We start from the raw sequence: 21,447 nt of genomic DNA on the forward strand, positions 1-21,447 counted from the left end.
CATAAACACATTTCACCCATCCCCAGCTCTGTTCCCCAAGAAAACAACCCACATTCCAGCCGTTAGCAGGAAGGGGTTCTAAGCAGGGTGTGGTAGAAATAGTAGCACGGCTGGACATGGTGGCTCATGCCTGTAATCCCAGCACTTTGGGAGGCTGAGGCAGGCAGATCACCTGAGGTCAGGAGTTCAAGACCAGCCTGGCCAACACAGCGAAACCCCATCTCTACTAAAAATACAAAATTAGCTGGGCATGGTGGCAGGAGCCTGTAATCCTAGCTACTCAGAAGGCTGAGGCAGGAGAATTGCTTGAACCCTGGAGGTGGAGGTCGCAGTGAGCCAAGATCGCACCACTGTACTCCAGCCTGGGTGACAGAGTGAAACTCTGTCTCAAAAAATATATAAATAAAAGTTTAAAAATAATAAAAAACACAGAAGTAGTGGCACATTGAGCTGGCTCATACCACTCACAGTGGCCCAAGAGAGCTGATTGTTAAATTTTCAAAAAGTGCGCAAGCCAGTTGTGAAACACAGCCATAATTAAAAGATACATTACATAAACTTACAATCAAATAATGTTAAAAACAAACAAATGACAACTGGATAATTTAAGATTGATTACAGACCTAAATATGAGCACTAAAGTTATAAAACTCTTAGAAGACAACAGATTAAAACTTCATGACTTTTTTGGATTTAGCAATGGATTTTTTTCTTTCTTTTTTTTTTTTTTTTTTGAGATGGAGTCCGGCTCTGTTGCCCAGGCTGGAGTGCAGTGGCACGATCTTGGCTCACTGCAACCTCTGCCTCCTGGATTCAAGCTATTCTCCTGCCTCAGCCTCCCAAGTAGCTGGGATTACAGGTGTGTGCCACCACGCCCAGCTAATTTTTGTATTTTTAGTAGAGACCGGGTTTCACCATGTTGACCAGGCTGGTCTCGAACTCCTGACCTTGGGTGATCCACCCGCCTCGTCCTCCCAAAGTGCTGGGATTATAGGCATGAGCCACCACACCCGGCCGCAATGGATTTTAAAATATGACACCAAAAGTACATGCAGCAAAAGAAAGATAAATTTGATTTCAAAATCTAAAACTTCGGTTCATCAAAGGATACTTTCAAGAAAGTGAAAAAACAGTCCACAGAATGGGAGAAAATATTTGCAAATCATATGCATGATATATCCAGAATATATAAAGAACTCCTAGAATGCAACAACAAAAGACAACCCAATTTATTTTTTTATTTTTTGTTTTTTTTGAGATGGAGTCTCACTCTGTCGCCCAGGCTGGAATGCAGTGGCATGATCTCAGCTCACTGCAACCTCCACCTCCCATGTTCAAGCGATTCTTCTGCCTCAGCCACCTGAGTAGCTGGGACTACAGGCGTGCACCACCACGCCCAGATAATTTTTGTAACAACCCAATTTAAAAATGAGCAGAGGACTTGAACAGATTTTTTTTCTCCAAATACCCAAAAAGCATATAAAAAGATGCTTCATACCATCAGCTGTTAGGGAAATGTAAATCAAAACCACAATGAGATAGGTCTTCACACCAACCATGGCTATAGTAAATAATAATAATAAACTAATAAGCAATAAAATAACAAGTGATGGTGAGGATGTGGAGAATTTAGAACCCATAAACACAACCGGTGGGGATATAAAATGATGCAGCCACTTTAAAAACAATTGGGTAGTTCCTCAAAAAGTTAAACATGTATTACCATATGATCCAGCAACTCTACGCCTAGGTATATACCCCAAAGAATTGAAAACAGGTAGTCAAACAAAATCTTGTACATGCATGTTCACGGTAGCTTTATTCAAAATAGCCAAAAGAGAGAAATGACAGAAATGTCCATCAGCTGATGAGTGGATAGACAAACGGCAATATATGGTACCGTAGAATCGTAATCAGCCATAAAAAGCAACGAAGTGCTTGCACATGCTACAACATGGATGCACCTTGAAAACGTCATGCTACATGAAAGAAGCCAGACACAAAATATCACGTGTTTTATGAATGCATTTGTATGAAGAACCTGGAATAGACAAACTCATGGAAACAGAAAACAAATTATAGTGGTTGCCAGAGGAGGGGGGAGAACGGGGAATGAGGCTTTAACTGGGTACAACGTTTCCTTCTGGGGTGATGAAAATGTTTTGGAACCAGACAGAGGTGGTAGTTCATAAAACTATGAATGTACTACATGCCATAGAATTGTACACTTTCCAATAGTTAAAATGGTTAATTTAATGTTATGTGAATTTTACCTCAATTGTAAACAGGTACTGTCTCAATTTTTTAAAAAAGTATTGTCTTCATTGAGCAAATGTACTCAATTTTTTAAAAGTATTTTGGGCTGCTATAACAAAAACACCCTAGATTGGGTGGCTTAAATGACAAATATTTATTTCACACAGCTCTGGAGATGGGAAGTCCAAGATCAAGTCCAAGACAGGTTCAGTGCCTGGCGAGGGCCTGCATCCTGGTTCCGAGATGGCTGTCTTCTTGCTGCCCCCTCACATCATGGAAAGGCCAGTGGAGCTCTCTGGGGCCCCCTTTATAAGGCACTCGTTCCACTCATGAGGACTCCACGTCATGACCTGACCACCTCCCAAAGGCCCCACCTCCTAATACCATCACATGGGGAGTGAGGATTTTACATGTAGATTTGGAGCTGGGGGGAAGAAACATCCAGTTCACTCCAGCTCCTACATACTCAGAGCTCACCACCTGCTAAGGATTCTATGGCATCTTCCATTCTCAGGGATCTTGGGGCCATTTATGTGGAATGTGCTGGTGTGGTGGGAACGCTCCCTGGCAGTGGTGGAACGTCACACCTCTGGCTCTTCCCAACCTCAGCATCAGTAGCATCATGTTCACAGCTTGAACTGGCCACAGTGGAAGCACTGACACCACAAAAATCAGCAAATGCTACAAGTGAGTCCTTTTTTTTTCATCCTGAAAGCCAGTTTCAACATTTACCAGCACACCACTGAGCAGAAGGGAGGACCCAGAAGACCACTGCACCCACTCTCTGTCCCTCTCCTAAACCTCTGGTCTCATGAATCTCACCACACCACGCCATCTGCCAGAGCCCCTGGCTTCAAAACAATCTGAGACGTTCTAATTTTTTAAGGAAAGATGTAAAGGCAGGAATCTTTAGAGATTAACAGATGGCTACTAGAATGGATTAGAGCTAATAGGAATGGAAGATAAAGGCTTACCTCAAGACGCTGCAACCTTTCTACTAGCTGAGAATTTCAGGAACCTCCCCAGGAGACCAGTAGGCCTGAATTCCTGTCTCTACTTAACCATCTTGCTAGAGGGTGGCCCTGAGACTGTTTCCTCATCTCTAAGAACAGTGGCATTGGGGCAGAGCCACCAGGAGGATCAGATTAAATAAGTTATGTGAAAACACCAAGTGCTGTGCCCAGCATAGAATAAGCGCTCCATTTATTTCAGTTTTCAATTATACGCCATAATATTTTGAACTATTAACTACCGGTTCCTCCCCCACCCTGTCTTCCTCCTACCCTTGTCTCTTCCCCCATCCATCAGCTCAGCAGTCTCCATGCATCGCCTCTAGCAAGGGATGCTGTCTCGGGGTGGGTTCCTGAGAAAAGGATTCCATTCCAAGTATTTTATTTGGGAGGTGATCCCAGGAAACACTTGTAAGGAAAGGTGAAGGAGGCTACAAAATGTCCAGCAAGTCCCCACTGTGGGTGACTGGAGCTTAATCCCACTGGGGGACACCAGGAGATCGTGTAGAACATGCACCCCAGGGGGAAGTGAGCTGCCTGCATCGGGAGCAGGCATGTCCTGGCATTTCCAGCTGTGTGCATGAATGCACGGGGCAGGCTCTGTGGCCACAGGGAGCCATCAGACACAGAAGCACTGCCTGAAGTTGGCTCTTAAATGCTGAGTCGGAGAATAGGTGGGCAGGGCTTCTGTCTGTTCCTGTGGCAGAAACTCAGTAAAGGCGTTTTAATTCCAGAAGCCCTAAACCCTAAGGAAAGTGGATGAGTACGAGCCTGTTATCCTAATCCCCCGGTTATAATGGTCATGGGTGGGGAGGTCATGGAAGGGAGGAAGGGAGGAATAAGTCCGTCCAGCTCCTACCTCAGTGGCAATTCCTGCTCCATTCCCCAGGGCAGTCTGGAAAGAGGGGTGCCAGGACACAGAGCATCAACAGCCCGGAGCACGCGTCCAGGCAGGAGGACGAGGCACACACAGAGCTCTCGCTGCAGGACGAATTCCAGAGCACCCAGAAAGGCCCTGAAGTGGCTGGGAAAACGGGGCCAAATTGAGGGGGTTGTCACCTGAGGGGTGTCTCAGTGGGGGCCTGCCTGGGGAGCTGAGGGCTGAGCATCACATGCCCCCCAAAAACTTTAGCCCAACCTGGGAGTAGGGGGAAGAGGAAAAGGAGCCCAGAACTAACTCTCACAGGGTGGGAGGCTTGGGGCTTCAAAATAGACATGCCAGGAAAAGAGTGCTACGTTTCTGACACACCTGCCACGATGATCATTTTGTGCTCTCCGCAGCCTGTTCTGTGATCACAGCGAAATTGACGCCTTTGAGTAACAGCTGATCCCTCCTGGCAAGATGACAGCTGACTAACACCTTCCACCAGGGAGATGCCGCTTTTCTCAGGAAAACCTCAAAAGGCTGCAGACAATTTTGCTCACTCTGAATCAGGGAGATGGCAAGTCTTATTGTCCCCATTGGACTGATGGGGAAGCTGGGGGCCAGGGCTGGGAAGGCAGCTCCCTAGAAGGCTTACCTCTTTGTATGAGTGAGGGAAGCGTCCAGGACAGCCCCTTGGTCACCTGGACTGAATGCCAAGTCCTCACCCTGTTGCCATCCCCAGGCTCCCGCAGGCAGGGAACTTGGCGGCGCATCCCTCACCTGCCACGTGTGCAGCTCCCCACCTCCTCCCAATTCCCCCCACAAACAGTCATATCTTTCGGCGCAGAAGTGCAGCTTCATGGAGGAGAGGGGAACAAAGAGGTGGGAGAAACTTGAAGAGAAGAAATGACAATTTCCCAAGCCCTCCTTTGCAAAACCAAACCATAAATGAGCCTGGGCAAAGAGAGAACATGAAAATGCCATAAGTAGGTTTTTAGAATTTACATTTAGGGCCCCGAAAGAGAAGGCCATGGAGAAGCATATTGGACACGTTAAGCAGATAGAACTTGGGTACTAAGATGGCTGGTGTAGTTACAAGTTTCCCAAACTTCTGTTCATCCTGGACCACCATCGCCCACTCCGCCGCGTATGGGGACCACTTACGCTGTTACTCAGTCCCCACCCTACCTGTATAGAGCCTCATGGCTGGAACACCGTTGCTTTATAACGGATGCATACAATGTGAATGTACTTCATGCCACTGAACTGTATGCTTCACAATGGTGAAAGTGTTATATTTTATGTATATTGTATCGCAATTTTCAGAAAGTAAAAAAAAAAAAAAAAAAAAAAAGGGAGGAAGAGGAACTATATCATTGCCCAGTGAGTTGAAAACTGAAATTCACACAAAAACCTGCACGCTGATGTAAACATCAGCAATTGTACTTGTAATTGCAAAAACCTGGACGTGAGCAAGCTATCCTTCAGTAAACAAACATCAGTAAACACACATCCACACAATGGAATATGATTCATTGATAAAAGGAAATAAACTAGCAAGCCACAGAAAGACACAGAGGAACATTAAATGCATGTTCCTAAGTGAAAGAAGCCAATCTGAAAAGACTTTGTATTGTGTGGTTCCAACTGTATGACCTTCTGGAAAAGGCAAAACTATGGAGACAGTGAAAAGGTCAGGGGTTGCCAGGGGTTGCAGAAGGAGGGGATGAAGAGGTGGGTGGAGTGAAAGGGATTGTTCTGATCCTGTAACACTAAATACTTGCCACTATACATTTGTCAAAACTCATGGAACATGCAATACCAAGAGAGAACCCTAGTGTAGACTATGGACTTTGGTGTCTATCAATGGGTTCACCAGTTGCAACCAATGCACCACCCTCATTTGCAAGATGCTCATAACAGGGAAAACAGTGGGGGCACAGGCTGAAAGTGGCGGATGGGAGCTCTCTGTACTTTCTCCTCATTTTTCTACAAACCTAAAACTACTCTTAAAAATTGTCTATTAACTTCGAAAATTGTTTTAAATCAAAACAGTTTTTAAAAAGAGATGTGAAAAGATATTTATCCTCACCAGCCAAGAAATGCAAGGTATAAACCATGATGTCATGTTTTGCCTATTGCAGGAACGAGGGGGCCAAAAGAAATAAATACTGGTAATAATTGGGCATAAAAGCGGGGGGTGGGGATACTAAATCAATCATCACCAAAAAGAGAAGATCAATTTTCCCTACAAACCATTAACATAAATACCTATTAAATTTTTTAAAATATGTATCTGTAGGCCACCATGTATGCTCTCACACACCTGAGTGGTACGGTCCTCTACTTTGAGAAGCACCTCCCTAACTTACAATCTTCACCTGATACACCCTTGGTGCAGACCCTGTACCCGCAAGGCTGTAGCAACATGCTCCCTAGTCCACTGGCGCCCAGCTAGGCTTGCCCAAAGGGAGGTGCTGGCAAGTCGGGGCAGGAGGGTAAGGTCAGGCCTGGCTCCAAGGTGGCCTTTGTCCCTCTACTCAGGGACAGACTTTCATTAGGTGGCCCTCTCTAGGTCCAAGCACGGTTCCCACGTTGGCCTCTCATGCCTGGAGTGGGTAACACTCCCCCACTGCTGCCAGCCCTCAGGTGCCCCAACATCCCAGAACCAGGCCCACACTTTGTAAATGGCCCTGCATTTAAACCCCTCTCAGTCGCCCACCCACTTGAATGTGCATCTAAGCCAGCCAGGACCCAAAGTGAAATTACAACTTACCTTATGTGCGCAGGTGAATGTTCCCAGACAGCAAGAGCAGCCCTAACTTTTGTCAGATTCTAGAAGGGTCTGGAAGGGTCTCTGAGGGTGAGAGTAGCTGGTTAAAAACAACACCTCCCTAAAAGCAGGGCCGCTTCCTGTCAGGGCCAAATCCATGTTAGTTCCCACTACGACTTCACCCAAATTCATTCTGTTTAGTGACACAGTACGTTTTGCCTAAACAATTACGATAAAGAGCAGGCCAGAAGAGAGTTTACAAACAAACACACGGTGTGCAGAAAGCTTAGGCAAGTTGGAGGAGAGGAGTGTCTCCCGCAATTGCCTAATTTTCATACACAAATTACATGGTTTCCCTGTAGATGGTCAATTGGTTGCAGATGTGTGGAAGGAGAAGCTTGATGTCAGGTTGGCTTTGGCAAGAGGGAGGGCCTGCCAGCTGCGCTCAGCCATCCCTGTCCCCTGTCTTCTTGGTGGAAGAAGAAAAAAGCCTGGGTCTGAGTTCTGGTTTTGCCACTTGCCCCCTCCCTGTGAGGCTCAGCAAGTTCCTTAACCTCAGGATTTTCATCTGTAAAATGTGGATAACGAGGATTAAACAGATGCTACGTACAAGCACTGATCACAGCATAATGCAAAATGGGAAAAATCTGCTGAAAATTATTCAGCTAATTTTCTCTTTTTCTTTTTCCCAAGCCCATCAGCGTTACCTTGATCTGCCTGAGACATCTTCCGCCTAAGCTTTGCAGGTTCACAGCACGGGGAGCTGACCTTTATGTGACACCATGTCCAGGCCACAGGCCTAAGGTCTACACATGCCCTAAGCCATCTAATCCACACAGCAGGGAGGTGCTGTTATTATTCTAACAAGAGGAATAAGGCGCTGAGAGATGGAGGGATTCACCCAAGATCAAGGAGTTGAGAAGTATATTCCTTCCAGTGAAGAAAGACAGAGTGAACAGGGAAGCCTGGGCTGGCATGCAGAATAAGATTGGCATAAAGGACCTCTTCAAGGAGAACTACAAACCACTGCTCAAGGAAATAGGAGAGGACACAAACAAATGGAAAAACATTCTATGATCATGGAAAGGAAGAATCAATATCATGAAGATGGCCATACTGCCCAAAGTAATTTATAGATTCAATGCTATTCCCATCAAGCTACCAGTGACTTTCTTCACAAAATTAGAAAAGAGTACTTTAAATTTCATGTGAAACCAAAAAAAAAAAAAAAAAAAAAAAAAAAAAAAAAAAAAAAAGCCTGTATAGCCAAGACAATCCTAAGCAAAAAGAACAAAGCTGGAGGCATCACGCTACCTGACTTCAAACTATACTACAAGGCTACAGTAACCAAAACAGCATGGTACTGGTACCAAAACAGATATATAGACCAAGGGAACAGAACAGAGACCTCAGAAATAACACCACACATCTACAACCATCTGATCTTCGACAAACCTGACAAAAACCAGCAATGGGGAAAGGATTCCCTATTTAATAAATGGTGCTGGGAAAACTGGCTAGCCATATGCAGAAAACAGAAACTGGACCCCTTCCTTACACATTATACAAAAATTAAGATAGATTAAAGACTTAAATGTAAAACCCAAAACCATAAAAACCCTAGAAGAAAACCTAGGCAATACCATTCAGGACACAGGCATGGGCAAAGACTTTATGGCTAAAACACAAAAAGCAATTGCAACAAAAGCCAAAATTGACAAATGGGATCTAATCAAACTAAAGAGCTTCTGCACAACAACAGAAACTATCATCAGGGTGAATAGGCAACCTACAGAATGGGAGAAAATTTTTGCAAGCTACTCATCTGACAAAGGTCTAATATCCAAAATCTACAAGGAACTTGGACAAATTTATAAGAGAAAAACAACCCCATCAAAAAGTGGGCGAAAGATATGAACAGATACTTCTCAAAAGAAAACATCTATGCAGCCAACAAACATATGAAAAATAGATCATCATCACTGGTCATTAGAGAAATGCAAATCAAAACCACAATGAGATACCATCTCATGCCAGTTAGAATGGTGATCATTAAAAAATCAGGAAACAACAGATGCTGGCAAGGCTGTGGAGAAATAGGAATGTTTTTATACTGTTGGTGGGAGTGTAAATTAGTTCAACCATTGTGGAAGACAATGTGGTGATTCCTCAAGGATCCGGAACCAGAAATACCACTTGACCCAGCAATCCCATGACTGGGTATATACCCAAAGGATTATAAATCATTCTACTATAAAGATACATTCACACATATGTTTATTGCAGCACTATTTACAATAGCAAAGACTTGGAACCAACCCAAATGCCCATCAGTGATAGACTGGATAAAGAAAATGTGACACATATACACCATGGAATAGTATGCAGCCGTAAAAAAGAATGAGTTCACGTCCTTTGCAGGGACATGCATGAAGCTGGAAGCCATCATTCTCAGCAAACTAACACAGGAACAGAAAACCAAACACACTGCATGTTCTCACTCATAAGTGGGAGTTGAACAATGAGAACACATGTACACAGGGAGGGGAACATCACACACCAGAGCCTGTCGGGGGGTTGTGGGGGGGGGGAAGGGGAGGAAGAGCATTAGGACAAATATCTAATGCATGCAGGGCTTAAAACCTAGATGACAAGTTGATAGGTGCAGCAAACCACCATGGCACATGTATACCTATGTAACAAGCCTGCACGTTCTGCACATGTATCCCAGAACTTTTAAAGTAAAATAAAAAATAAAAACGATTTCTCATAAGATGATCATCTTTGCTTGAGCCCGGGAGCTTGAGACCAGCCTGGGCAACATAGTGAGACCCCCGTCTCTACAAAAAATAAATAATTAGGCAGCCATGGTGGTACACGCCTGTGGTCCCAGCTACTCAGGAGGCTGAGGTGGGAAGACCACTTGAGCCGAGGAGGTTGAGGCTACAGTGAGCCAGGATTGTACCACTGCACTCCAGCCTGGGTGACAGTGACACTCTGTCTCAAAATAAAATAAAATAAAATAAAATGCTGCACTCCAGCCTGGGCAACAGAGCGAGACTCTGTCTCAAAAAAATAAAAAAAAATAAATAAATAAAATGATCATCTAGAAAGCCAGATATTGTTTATGAGAGTGAAGAGTTTTTCAAAATTACCTTCGCTCTTTGTTTAATATTTCACGCTCCAAGGAGGCAGGACCTGTGCCCAGAACTCTCCTGTAGAGAAGATGCCCCTCTAACAGTGGCACAGCAAAGATATGGGCCTAGCTGCCCGATAGGTGAGGGCAGCTTTAGGTAAGGGAAGCATGGTGGGTTGAATTGTATTCTCCAAAACAGCATCCGAGTCCTGCCCCTACCACCTGCGAATGGGACCTTATTTGGAAATAGGGTCTTTGCAGATATCATTAAGTTAAGGATCTCAACATGGTATCACACTAGATTTAGTGGGGTCCCTAAATCCAGTGACTGATGGTGTATTTATAAGAAGAGGGGAGGATGCAGGGACCCAGGGAGTAGGCCATGCGAAGACCTGTGCGAGGACAGAGGCAGAGACGGGGCACAATCCAGCCATAAGCCAGGGAATGCCTGGAGCCACCAGGAACTGAAAGAGGCCAGGAAGGACCCCCCCCGTGCCCCCCCCACCCAGAGCTTTAGAGGGAGGGTGGCCCTGTGGACGCCTTGATTTCAGGCCGCTGGTCTCCTGCACTGTGAGAAAATCCATTCTGTTGCTGTGAGCCCCCCAGTGTGTGATCATTTGTTACTGCAGGCTCAGGAAACAAATCCAGGATGTGAAAGGAAGCTCTGCCCTTTGCTGGACTGTAGTGACAAGCGGATGGGTGCGTAGGAGGAAGGCAAGTGGGAGGGTCAGGCTTCAACCAGAGAGGAGCAGGTACAAGTGGGGGTAACACCAGGGTTGTCCCCCAACTTCCCATTGATGGACTCTATAAAGAGTCGTCTTCACAGGCTGTCCATGTGTGACCTGGTGTGAGGCACAGTCGGGCAGTGGGGGCCCCAGAGCTGCACTGTCCTGAGCCACCGTGGTCCTCTCATAATATGAACAGAGTCTGTCGTGGAGCTCACAGGGTGCCAGGGCGGGGACAACTAGTGGAAAGAGGTGCTCTGTAATGAGGGCTCCAGGGTGGACCCCCCGCCCTTCAAGTCCTTCATGCTGGGGGTGGAGGATGGGTAAAAGGACACGACATATGGGGACATAAGGAGACTGGGTGTTTATTTCATAGAGTGTTTAAAAGAGAGCGGGCTCTGGAGGACGACCCAAATCCCACCATGCATTTCCAAGTCCTGTGACTCAGATGAGCTGCACGGCCTCCCTGGGACTCGGTTTTCTTCTTTGTAAAATGGAAAAATATTGACACCTCCCCCATGGCATCATGTGATACTCAAATGAACTGTAAACATGCCTGGCCCAAAGTAAAAGCCTAATGGAATCAAGAAATACATGTTTTTTCTTCCACTCCCACTGATCTTAGAGAAGATTAGATCAGCTATGGAAAAGTAAAGGAATATTTTCTTTTAGTCTATCCAAGTTATAGAGTGAGTTATTAATACATTTTTTTTCAAGGCATGAGACTCTTTCTGAACCATTATACTGAATGACTGCATAATATCAATCACTGACCCAGGATGGCCCAGGGCCCTGTATACTACCTAGCACATAGTAGGTGTTCAATAAATATTTGTTGAGTGAATGAATTATAGCCTTAGATAAGACTATAAAGGAATGGCCTGACTTAAATTATCACATTTGAGAAATAGGGAAGACATTTTTACGCGAAACTCCTCTGAAGAGTTTCCTCACTTATTTGAGCCAAGCCATGCTGTTCTGGTCTACGATTTCTCAGAAATTCCCAAAGGTTTATACAGCAGAGTCCCTTAACATGCAAATTTAATTCACTTGAATTCAACCTCACAGGCTGCACAAGAAAATAACAATTTCCATCACTTGGTAATGCTCCTAGCTGTCAACTCATAATGCCCAAGTGAAAGGAGGGGGCTTGAAGCCCTGGTTCTTTCAAGCAGGCTCAGCCCCACATGGCCCTCGCAGCTACTGCTAAACATGATTCCAGTGTTTCCAGTATTTTTGGTACAACATGTGCCAAAAATACAAGCTTCTCACTGCATCTGTTGATTAAACAAGGAAATAAGACAAAATTCAAAACCAAAAGAAAAACTGGCTGAGTTGGAGGTACTGAGAAGTACTGTGAGCAGATTGGAAAAACAGCCTCGCTTCTTCACACCTCTCTGTTTCTGTGGCCTCGGCAAGGGCACTTTGCTACTCCTCCCATCAAGATCTGGAGACTTTTTCTCCACTCCTCAACTCCAGGCAACATCGTGTCGCATTGGGGATGGTGTGCCTAGGTCCCAAGAAGCTTGCACGCTTCTGCTCTGCTTCTGCCATGAGAACAAGCCCAGATGAGCTCCCAGGAGGATGAGCGACCACATGGAGCTGAGCTGAGCAATCCCAGGAGAGACCTTCCTCGTCCAGCCAGTGAGGGAAGAGTGCAATTTTAAATGAGATGGGCCAGGTAAGCATCCCTAACAAGAATGTCAGCTCCATAACACAAGCTCTTTCATTTACTGGTGTACGGTTTACCAACTTGTCCTAGTTTGTCCTAGACTTGCCTGGTTTTAACATGGGAACCTAGTGGTAGAATGAGCCATGCTGGTACCTGGGGTAAGAGTGTTTCCTGCAATGCAAAGGCCAATGGATGCAAACAGCCAGTGCAAAGGCCCTGAGGTGGGAATGTGCCTGGCATGTTTGCAGCATGACACTGAATCAGAGGAACTGCACCCACAGACGCTAGCCTGCTCAACAATTTTGTTTTAATTCTTTCTGGGCAAGTATACCATTTCCCTGGGCTTTTGTTTCCTCGTCTGCAAAATGGAGAGAACAATGTCTGGGTACCTAATGACCTGAAATTATGGATACTAGGGATGCCATGCTTACTTAAGTGACAAGAGGCCTGTCTTGATTATTGCTGTGACTGTTACTCTCCTCCACGGCAAATGGAGAAAGCAAAGCCTAAAGCTTTATTGCTGGATAGAAGGCAAGGCCAGCACAAGGATGAGAACTGCCATCCAGAACTGCTCTCCTTCCACCACTGAGGGCCACTTGGAAGGTGACCTCTGTTGGCTGTCATGTGTGCCAAGGGCAGATCTTTCTAGGATGGGCCTGGCTGTGTTGGAGGTTTATCTTGATTCCTCGTGGCTTAGAACACAAAATAAAATGCTACATAGCACCACGATTCGTGATTGCCTAGCAGGCTATCAACAGATTTGTTTATGATGTGAAATAATGAATTCAGAATACTGTATTGGTGATGGTTATTCTTTTATGTAATTACAATAATTATCCAGGAAAATAGCAAACAGATGCAATGCTGAATTCAAAGAAAGGGTAGGAAGAAGCGTCCCAAATACTGACGTGATTCATAATATTATATGAGTTAACCCTACCTCTTAAACTGCCCATGTCAGAACTACAAGGTATGGATAGGCACTCTTTATAAATGGACACAGTGTACGCACTAAAGCGAAATACACATGCGTGTTACAGCGGGTCTAGGGGGGTTACTCAGAAAAGGTATGTCAGTTAGGACCCAACATGATTCTATGGCTGCAGACTGAGAAGTGGCAAGAGATCATGTTCCTCAAATTTCTCCGTCTCTCAACAGGATGTATTTTTTTAATTAAGGTACAATTTACATACAGTAAAATGCACCCTCTTTAGTGTACAGTTCTGTGAATTTTGACAAGTAAATACAGTCGTGTAACAACCAACATAATCAAAATGAAGAAGGCCATCACACTCCCAAATCATGCCTCCCCTCTCTGGTCAATCTCTTCCTCCACCTCCAGCCTCTGGCAACCACACATCCGTTTTCTGTCCCTGTAAGTTTGTCTTTTCCAGAATGTCCTATAAATGCAACCACATATTATGTGGCTTTTTTGGTCCAGCTTCTTTCATTCAGGACAATACCTTTGAGAGCCATCCAAGCTGTTGTGTGCTCCAATCATTCATTCCTTTTCCTTGCCAAGTCCTATTTTATGGTGTGGGTGTGCCACAGTGTGTTAATCCACTCCCTCTTTCTGTGGGAGGCAATAACAAGGCATTCCTAGCTCTTCCAGACAGGGAAATGTCAGTGAAGGCCTGGCAGAAAGGCAGCACCACTATCCTTCCCAGGAGGTAACAGGGCCTTCCCAACGGGTACCAACAGAGGCTAAGTGGGGAACCTCGACTTCCACTCATCTCTTCCCCAGCCAGAGCAGTAGCAAAGGAAGCCAGCTAACACAGAAGGGTCACTAAACCCATACTCTCATACCATAATGCTCAAAATGTCCAAGTCTCAATTAAAAATCACTTGTCATACCACAAACCAAGAAGACCTCAAACTGAAAGAAAAAAGACAATGCACAGATGCCAACACCAAGATGCAAGAGGTGCTGGCATTCCCTGCCAGCTGTGAGGCAGCCATCATGAAAATGTTCCCAAGATGCAAGAGGTGCTGGGATTCCCTGCCAGCTGTGAGGCAGCCATCATGAAAATGTTCCCAAGATGCAAGAGGTGCTGGGATTCCCTGCCAGCTGTGAGGCAGCCATCATGAAAATGTTCCCAAGATGCAAGAGGTGCTGGGATTCCCTGCCAGCTGTGAAGCAGCCATCATGAAAATGTTTCCATGAACACTTACAAATATGCTTGAAACAAAGGAAACATAGAAAGCCCCAGCAAAGACATAGAAGATAAAAGAAGAACCACATGGAAATAATAGAAATGAAAAATACTATAATCAAAAATGTAAAAACTCAGTGGATGCCCTCAACAGCAAAATGGACAGGACAGAAAAAAAGAATCAGTGAACTTGAAGATAGGACAATAGAAATTACCCAATCTGAGCAACAGAGAGAAAACAGGATGAAAATTGAAAATTAAAAAAAAAAAAAAAATGAACAGCCTCAGGGACCCATGGCACTAACAAAAGGTCTAATATTCCTATCATCAGAGTCTGGGAAGGAGAAGAGAAAGAAGATGAGTTTAAAAAGTGCTCAAATAATGTTCAGGAGCTTCAATTTGGCAAAAGACATAAAGCTACAAGTTCAGGAAGCTGAGAGAACCACCCCCCCACCGCCCCACCACCAGGATAAACCCAAAGAAATCCACACCAAAGCACGTCATAGTCAAACTCCTGAACTCTAAAGATAAAAAATATTGAAAGAAGCAAGTGAGAAACAATGCCTTAGCTACAGAAAAAACAATTCTAATGAAAGCAGGTTCTCATCAGAAACTTGGAGGCAAGTAGCAAAGGGTATCATATTTTTCAAGAGCTGATGGAAAGGAAGTGTCAGCCCAAAATTTTATATCCAGTGAAAATATGAAAATACCCTCCTGGAATGAAGGGGAAATCAAGATATTCGCAAATAAATGAAAACAAATAGAATCTGTCACCAGCAGGCCCACCCTCAAAGAATGGAAGTTCTCTAAACAGAAAGGAAGTAACAAAAAGAGAAACTTGGAACATCAGGAAGGAAAAAGAACAATGGAAAGAGTAAAAAAGTGGGTAAAAACATTTCCTTTTGAGTTTTTTTTGTTGTTTTGGGTTTTTTTTGTTTTGTTTTGTTTTGTTTTTTGTTTTTTTGTTTTTGAGACAGGGTCTTGCTTTGTCACCCAGGCTGGAGTGCACATACGTTGATCAGTGGTGCGTACATGGATCACCGCAGCCTCAACCTCCTGGGCCCAAGCAATCCTCCTGCCTTGGCCTCCTAAAGTCCTGGGATTATAGGTGTGAGCCAACACTCCAGAGCAAGTTTTCTTAATCATGTTTGGTTACTGAAACAAAAATTATAACACTGTCTGATATGGCTCTAAATGTATGTAAAGGAAATATTTAAGATAATTCTAAATGTGAGTGCAAAAATGGAGGTGAGATTTCTACTCTTCACTCTAACTGGTAAAATAATGACACCAGCAAACTATGATAAGTTCTATATATATATAAAATGTCATACCTAGAGCAACCATTATGCGGGGGTATCTGAGAGAACCAGTCTGAACCGCAGGCTGCAAAAGTGCTCCCTGTGCAGCCTACAGCCTTGGATTGGGGATAATCCATCTGCAGCCTTCCAGACAGGCAAACTAAAGCCGCGTACAGCCAGCTAGCCTCCCGTGGCCAGGAGTCCACACACAATGGCCGATTCCTCTGCAAGCCCCACTTCCTCTATGCATGCCACAAGCTCCAAAGCCTTCTACCCCGCTGTGCCCAGGCTCCCAGATGCACACCCGCATCTCTGCTTGTGCATGGTCTACTCTCCAGCAGCACCCCAGAGGGTTGTCAGCTGTTTGCCTAGCAACTCCACACAATCTCAAGTCTAGCTGAATCAGCCAATTTCTCTGCTTTCTGGTGGCTAAAATCACAGCTTCTCCGATGAGACCTGAATGCCTTCCAAGTGTGTTGTTCCTTGAGTACTCTCCCTCAGTCTTAGGGTCCCCTATAGAGCTTCCTTGTACCTAATAGTCACTCTTTCATTATAACTAATCATTCCTACACTAAGTTTCCCCTGCATAACCCACTGGGTGGTTTCTGTCTTCTGACTGGGCACAGAAGTCTACAGAATTGTCTCTGGGAATGGTCCCAGGAGATCCCTAACGATGGGATTTAGGGACTAGTGTGGTTGTGCTTTTGGATGTAAGCACAGTGCTGAGCTCTTTGACAATGAGAAATGTGACTCTTGTAACCCGTGAGGTACAAAAGCATCACAATTAATAAAGCTGTCACCTGTGGTCAATTGTGGCAAAGTGCCAATTTAGAACATGTGCCTTGGAAGCTCAAGTGGCTTCTGTTCCTGCTGTATGGCAGGAATGATGACCATAAAATGATGACCATAAAGGATGTGGTATGAAATGGATTTCTTTTGGTGTCCTTGAGCACTTACAGAGAGAAAATGACAAGCTCAGGCCCATTAATTCCCACCTCGAGTCATGATCTGAGGATCATACAGCCTCCATGACAGCCCTCAAAGAATCTCTCATTTTTGTAGCCACAGGGCTGATGTTGCTGAAAATCAAACAAAAAATTTAATGGTGCAAGTTACTGAATTAAAATGGCAGTTGAATTCAGTCATGCCAAGCTTCTCATGTGAAAATTTGGGCACTAATCAGGAAAAAATGGGATCCTGAAACTCGAGGTGAGGACATCTTGTTGGACCTAGAGAAACTGACAACATTGACCTCTGGGTCATTCTGAGCCTCCCGTACAAGTGGCAGCAGCTTCCCCTCCACTGTCCACAGAGGCCAGACTTCCTGAGCTGGAAAACCTTATGATGCCTTCACTTAGGGTAGATGCCTTGAAAGGGAATACTGATCCTTCTCAGAACCCACCACAACAAGCCCCTGCTCCCTCTAGACTTAACTAGATTTAACTGGAGTCAAATCTCAGCACGGCCCAAGGAGACAGGTGCTCACTATGACCCAGAAGGAAATGGCTCACACACCAGAAGAGCTGAACGCCCTGGCTAATATGTCAGCAGAAACCTAGGGAACATGTGTGTGCAAATGGATTCTGTGGGTTTATACCAAGGAGGGCAGAAAACACCACCAGCCATTGGACCAAATTCATTGACAGGAGTGCACGTACCAGAGAGTCTCAATTTAATGTATTAGTTGTGCAGCTGGATGTGGCTTTAACAGCTTACTAGGTTGGTTGACTGAAATCTGGAAATGATGGTGACCTGCATTTAGTGAGGCTGCAATGCTGGAGCTTCCCTGGCATGACACAGAGGAGGGGATCTAAAGACTATAGGAAATATGCCTGCTGGGCCAGGTGTATCACAGGCAACCTTCAACTCTCCCAGCGGCATGCCTCAAGAAGACCCAGAAGGCCCCTCTTCAGGAGGGCACTGAGAAATGCATTAATGAGGGGAGCACCCGCATCTCCGAAAAGATCTGTGGTTGCTCTTTTTCCAGGCCAGGAAGAGCTGTAGGGGACATCACTGTTGAGACAGGCTCCCTCATTTCACTGTGGTTGTTGGGGGGTCCCAGAATAGCAGAGGACCAAGTGGCATCACTTCATTGCCAAAGACAAGGTGAGCGTGCCACAGGAGCAATAGGGAATGGCAGGAATCCGAATTCTTTGGCTCGCAGAGATCTTAGCAGTAACTAACTGATCACGCTGTCCCTTGGAGGGAAAGACCAGTCAGTCTACTAAGATATCACCTGATATCACAGGAAACCATGGGAAAAGTCCTAAGTATGGTGGCAAGTAACGTGACTCAGTCATCGAATGGAGACTCACGGCCCTTTACCCAGTTTTCAGAACTAAGGCAGTTTGCAGACCTACAGGCTCTTGATTGAAGGGAAACCCAGGTCCCCTTGAAAAGGACACTCTACTATCGCCAAAAGGACACACTGTAAGTCTTTCTTTATGCCTTCTCAAAGGGACCTGTTGCCACATACTGGAACAACTGCAATTTGGGAGAAAAGTAAATACTCAAACTTTTCAGGAGTTAGTAGATATTCCAAGAGGTAAAGAACCCAGGGCAGCTGAGGTCAAGGAAGATGTGGAATGGATGGTGGAAGAAGAAAGTCACAGATAGTAACTACAACTTCATGATCAATTGTATAAACGAGGACGGGAGGGGGGTTGTGTATGGTCTCTATGTGTGTTATATGAATGAGTTTTATTTTATCTTTACTCATCATTCTCTACTTCTTTCACCTACTTCATGTTTTAAATTTTTATATACAAGTTATTGGAAGTTAACTTTACAGTTTAGGCTTTAGGGAACAGAATATTCAGTGAGATCTTGACTGAATTTGAAGAGCAATTGATACAGCCTGTGCTGAGTATAATGATTGCATCTGCTCAAACAAGTGAGAACCTCCTCACTTGCTAGAAGCATGGATGTATCTTGTTAGGTGGAACTATAGAGCCATTCTGTTGTAAGAAAGTTCAAATGCATGTAAAGGGTACACATGGGGCTGCATAGGCAAAGGGATAGACTGTGCCAGATAGAAATTTATTGCCTCTCAGCTGCAAAAAATGCCATTCAATATATGCTGTATGATAAAGGATGCAAACTTTAAAAGATTTTCTCCTTTAAAGTGGACACAGTGCTAAGTTTTTCCAACAGAGGATGTTGGAGGGTCATTGCAGGAGGAAGAGGCTTCCTGCAGTTTCCAGCAGGGGCCTAGGAGAGGGCCAGTGGTGTGGGTATGAGGACATGCCATGGAGCTCCCCCTCCCAGCCACAGGCCCCACGACTCACTCCCCCTGCAACCCTGCAGCCTCAGCCCAGCAGTAATCTGTCTGCAGCCCCCACAACATAAAAACAAAAGCTGTTGCACAGTCTGCCTGTGGCTGGGGGGGTTCACATGGATCTGCTCCTTCTGCAACCACACAGCCGGCACACTGTCTTTCTGGGAGCTCTGGAGACTTCTGTCCCACTAGTGCCAGAGTCCCATAACACACCCACGTCTCTGGTTGTAGATTGCCTGCCACCTCCCACCTGTACTGAAAGTTGCCCATTGTTTGCCCAGCAACTCCAGATAAGCTTCAGTCTCGCTAAGCCAGCCAACTCCTCTGCTGTCCAGTGGGCAAATCACATCTCCTCCAAGGAGGTCTGACTTCTTCCATGTGTGTCCTTGCTGGGAGAAATGGAAGCTGTCTCTCTCAGTTGAGAGGCTGAATCTCAATCCTAGGGGGCCACATGGAGTTCCCTTATGTCGTATAGTCCCTCTTCATTATAATTAGTAATTCTTATCATCAGCTTCTCTCATTTAGCCTATTGTACGGCTCCTACTTCCTGATTGGACCCAGACTGCTACATCAAGATAGACCACATTCCAGGCCATAAAATCAACCTCAACAAATTTAAAGAATTAAAATCATACAAAGCATGTTCTCTGACCACAACGGAATCAAACTATGAATCAACAACAGAAAGATAACAGGACAGCTTCATATACTCGAAAACGAAATGGCACACAGTTCTAAATAATCCATGGGTCAAAGAGGAAGCCCCCAGGGTAATCAAAAAATACACTGATGTGTGAAAACAAAAATACATCTCAAAATTTGTGGCACATAGCTAAAGCAGTGCTGGGAGGGAAATTTATAGCACTAAATGTTTACATTAGAAAAGAGGAGCATTCCCACGATGTGATCATTTCACACTGCATGCCTGTATCAAAACATTTCATGCACCCCACAAATATATATACCTACTATGTACCCACAAAAATGTTTTAAAATAAACTGCTATTAATTGTTTAAAATGAAAAAGAGGGAGGGTTTCAAATCAAGACTCTAGACTCCCACTTCACTGTAGTAAAAGGAAAGCATAATAAATCCAGAGCAAGCGGAAGAAAGGAGATAATAAAGGTAGGGGAAGAAATTGGTCCAATCAAAACAGAAAAATAATAGAGAAAATCAATGAAAGAAAGAGCTTTTTCTTAGACAAGATTAATAAAATTCACCTTTTTTTTTTGAGACAGAGTCTCGCTCTATTGCCCAGGCTAGAGTGAAGTGGCATGATCTTGGCTCACTGCAACCTCCGCCTCCTGGGTTCAAGAGATTCTCCTGCCTCAGCCTCCCAAGTAGCTGGGATTACAGGTGTCTGCCACTACGCCCGGCTAATTTTTGTATTTTTAGTAGAGATAGGGTTTCACCATGTTGGCCAGGCTGGTCTCAAACTCCCGACCTCAACTGATCCTCCCACCTCAGCTTGCAACATGCTGGGATTACAGGTGTGCACCACCACGCCAGGCTAATTTTTGTATTTTTAGTAGAGACAGGATTTCACCACGTTGGCCAGGCTGGTTTCGAACTCCTAGCCTCAAGTGATCCACCCGTCTCAGCCTCCCAAAGTGCTGGGATTATAGGCACGAGCCACTGTGCCCAGCCTAAAATTGGTTTTTAGAATCTCTACAAAAACTGACAAAGGACAAATGAGAGAAGACACAAACTATCAATGTCAGGAAGGAAAAAGGGCTATCACTACAGACCCTGCAGACATTAAAAGGACCTTAAGGGAATACTGTAAATAATTCAGCTCACATAAATTTGATGACTTAGATGAAATGGACCAATTCCTCAAAAAGCACAAACTACCATGATCCACCTAATGGAAAACAGATCATTTGAATCACATGAGAATCACACTATAACTATTTATCAGATTGAATTTGCAATTTTGAAGCTGCCTACTAAGAAGTCTCCAGGCCCTGATGTGGAGAATTCTAACTTTAAAAGAAGAATTAACACACATTCTACACAACTTTATCCAGAAAACAGAAAAGGAAATAACACTTCCCAGTTAATTTTAAGCACCTAGGTATTACCCTGCGACCAAACTAGACAAAAACGGCATGAAAAGACAACTACAGACGAATATCCCTCATGAACACAGACTCAAAACCTCTCCCAAAATATCAGCAAATAGAATTCTGTGATAAGAAAAAAAATTATACACCTTGAACAAGGATTCCAGGAATGCATTCGGTATAATCCACCGTATTAACAGGGTAAAAAGAAAA

The 21,447-nt window shown here is 44.6% G+C and overlaps 1 protein-coding gene across 1 annotated transcript in view; it reads right to left on the reverse strand.

Annotated features, from left to right (window-relative positions):
• The window catches only part of ZNF831 (zinc finger protein 831), a 112,875-nt gene that overhangs the window by 68,336 nt on the left and 23,092 nt on the right, over window positions 1-21,447 (reverse strand). The window lies entirely within an intron of this gene.

The sequence above is a fragment of the Symphalangus syndactylus genome, chromosome 24, assembly GCF_028878055.3.
Source record: "Symphalangus syndactylus isolate Jambi chromosome 24, NHGRI_mSymSyn1-v2.1_pri, whole genome shotgun sequence".
Lineage (NCBI taxonomy): Eukaryota > Metazoa > Chordata > Mammalia > Primates > Hylobatidae > Symphalangus > Symphalangus syndactylus.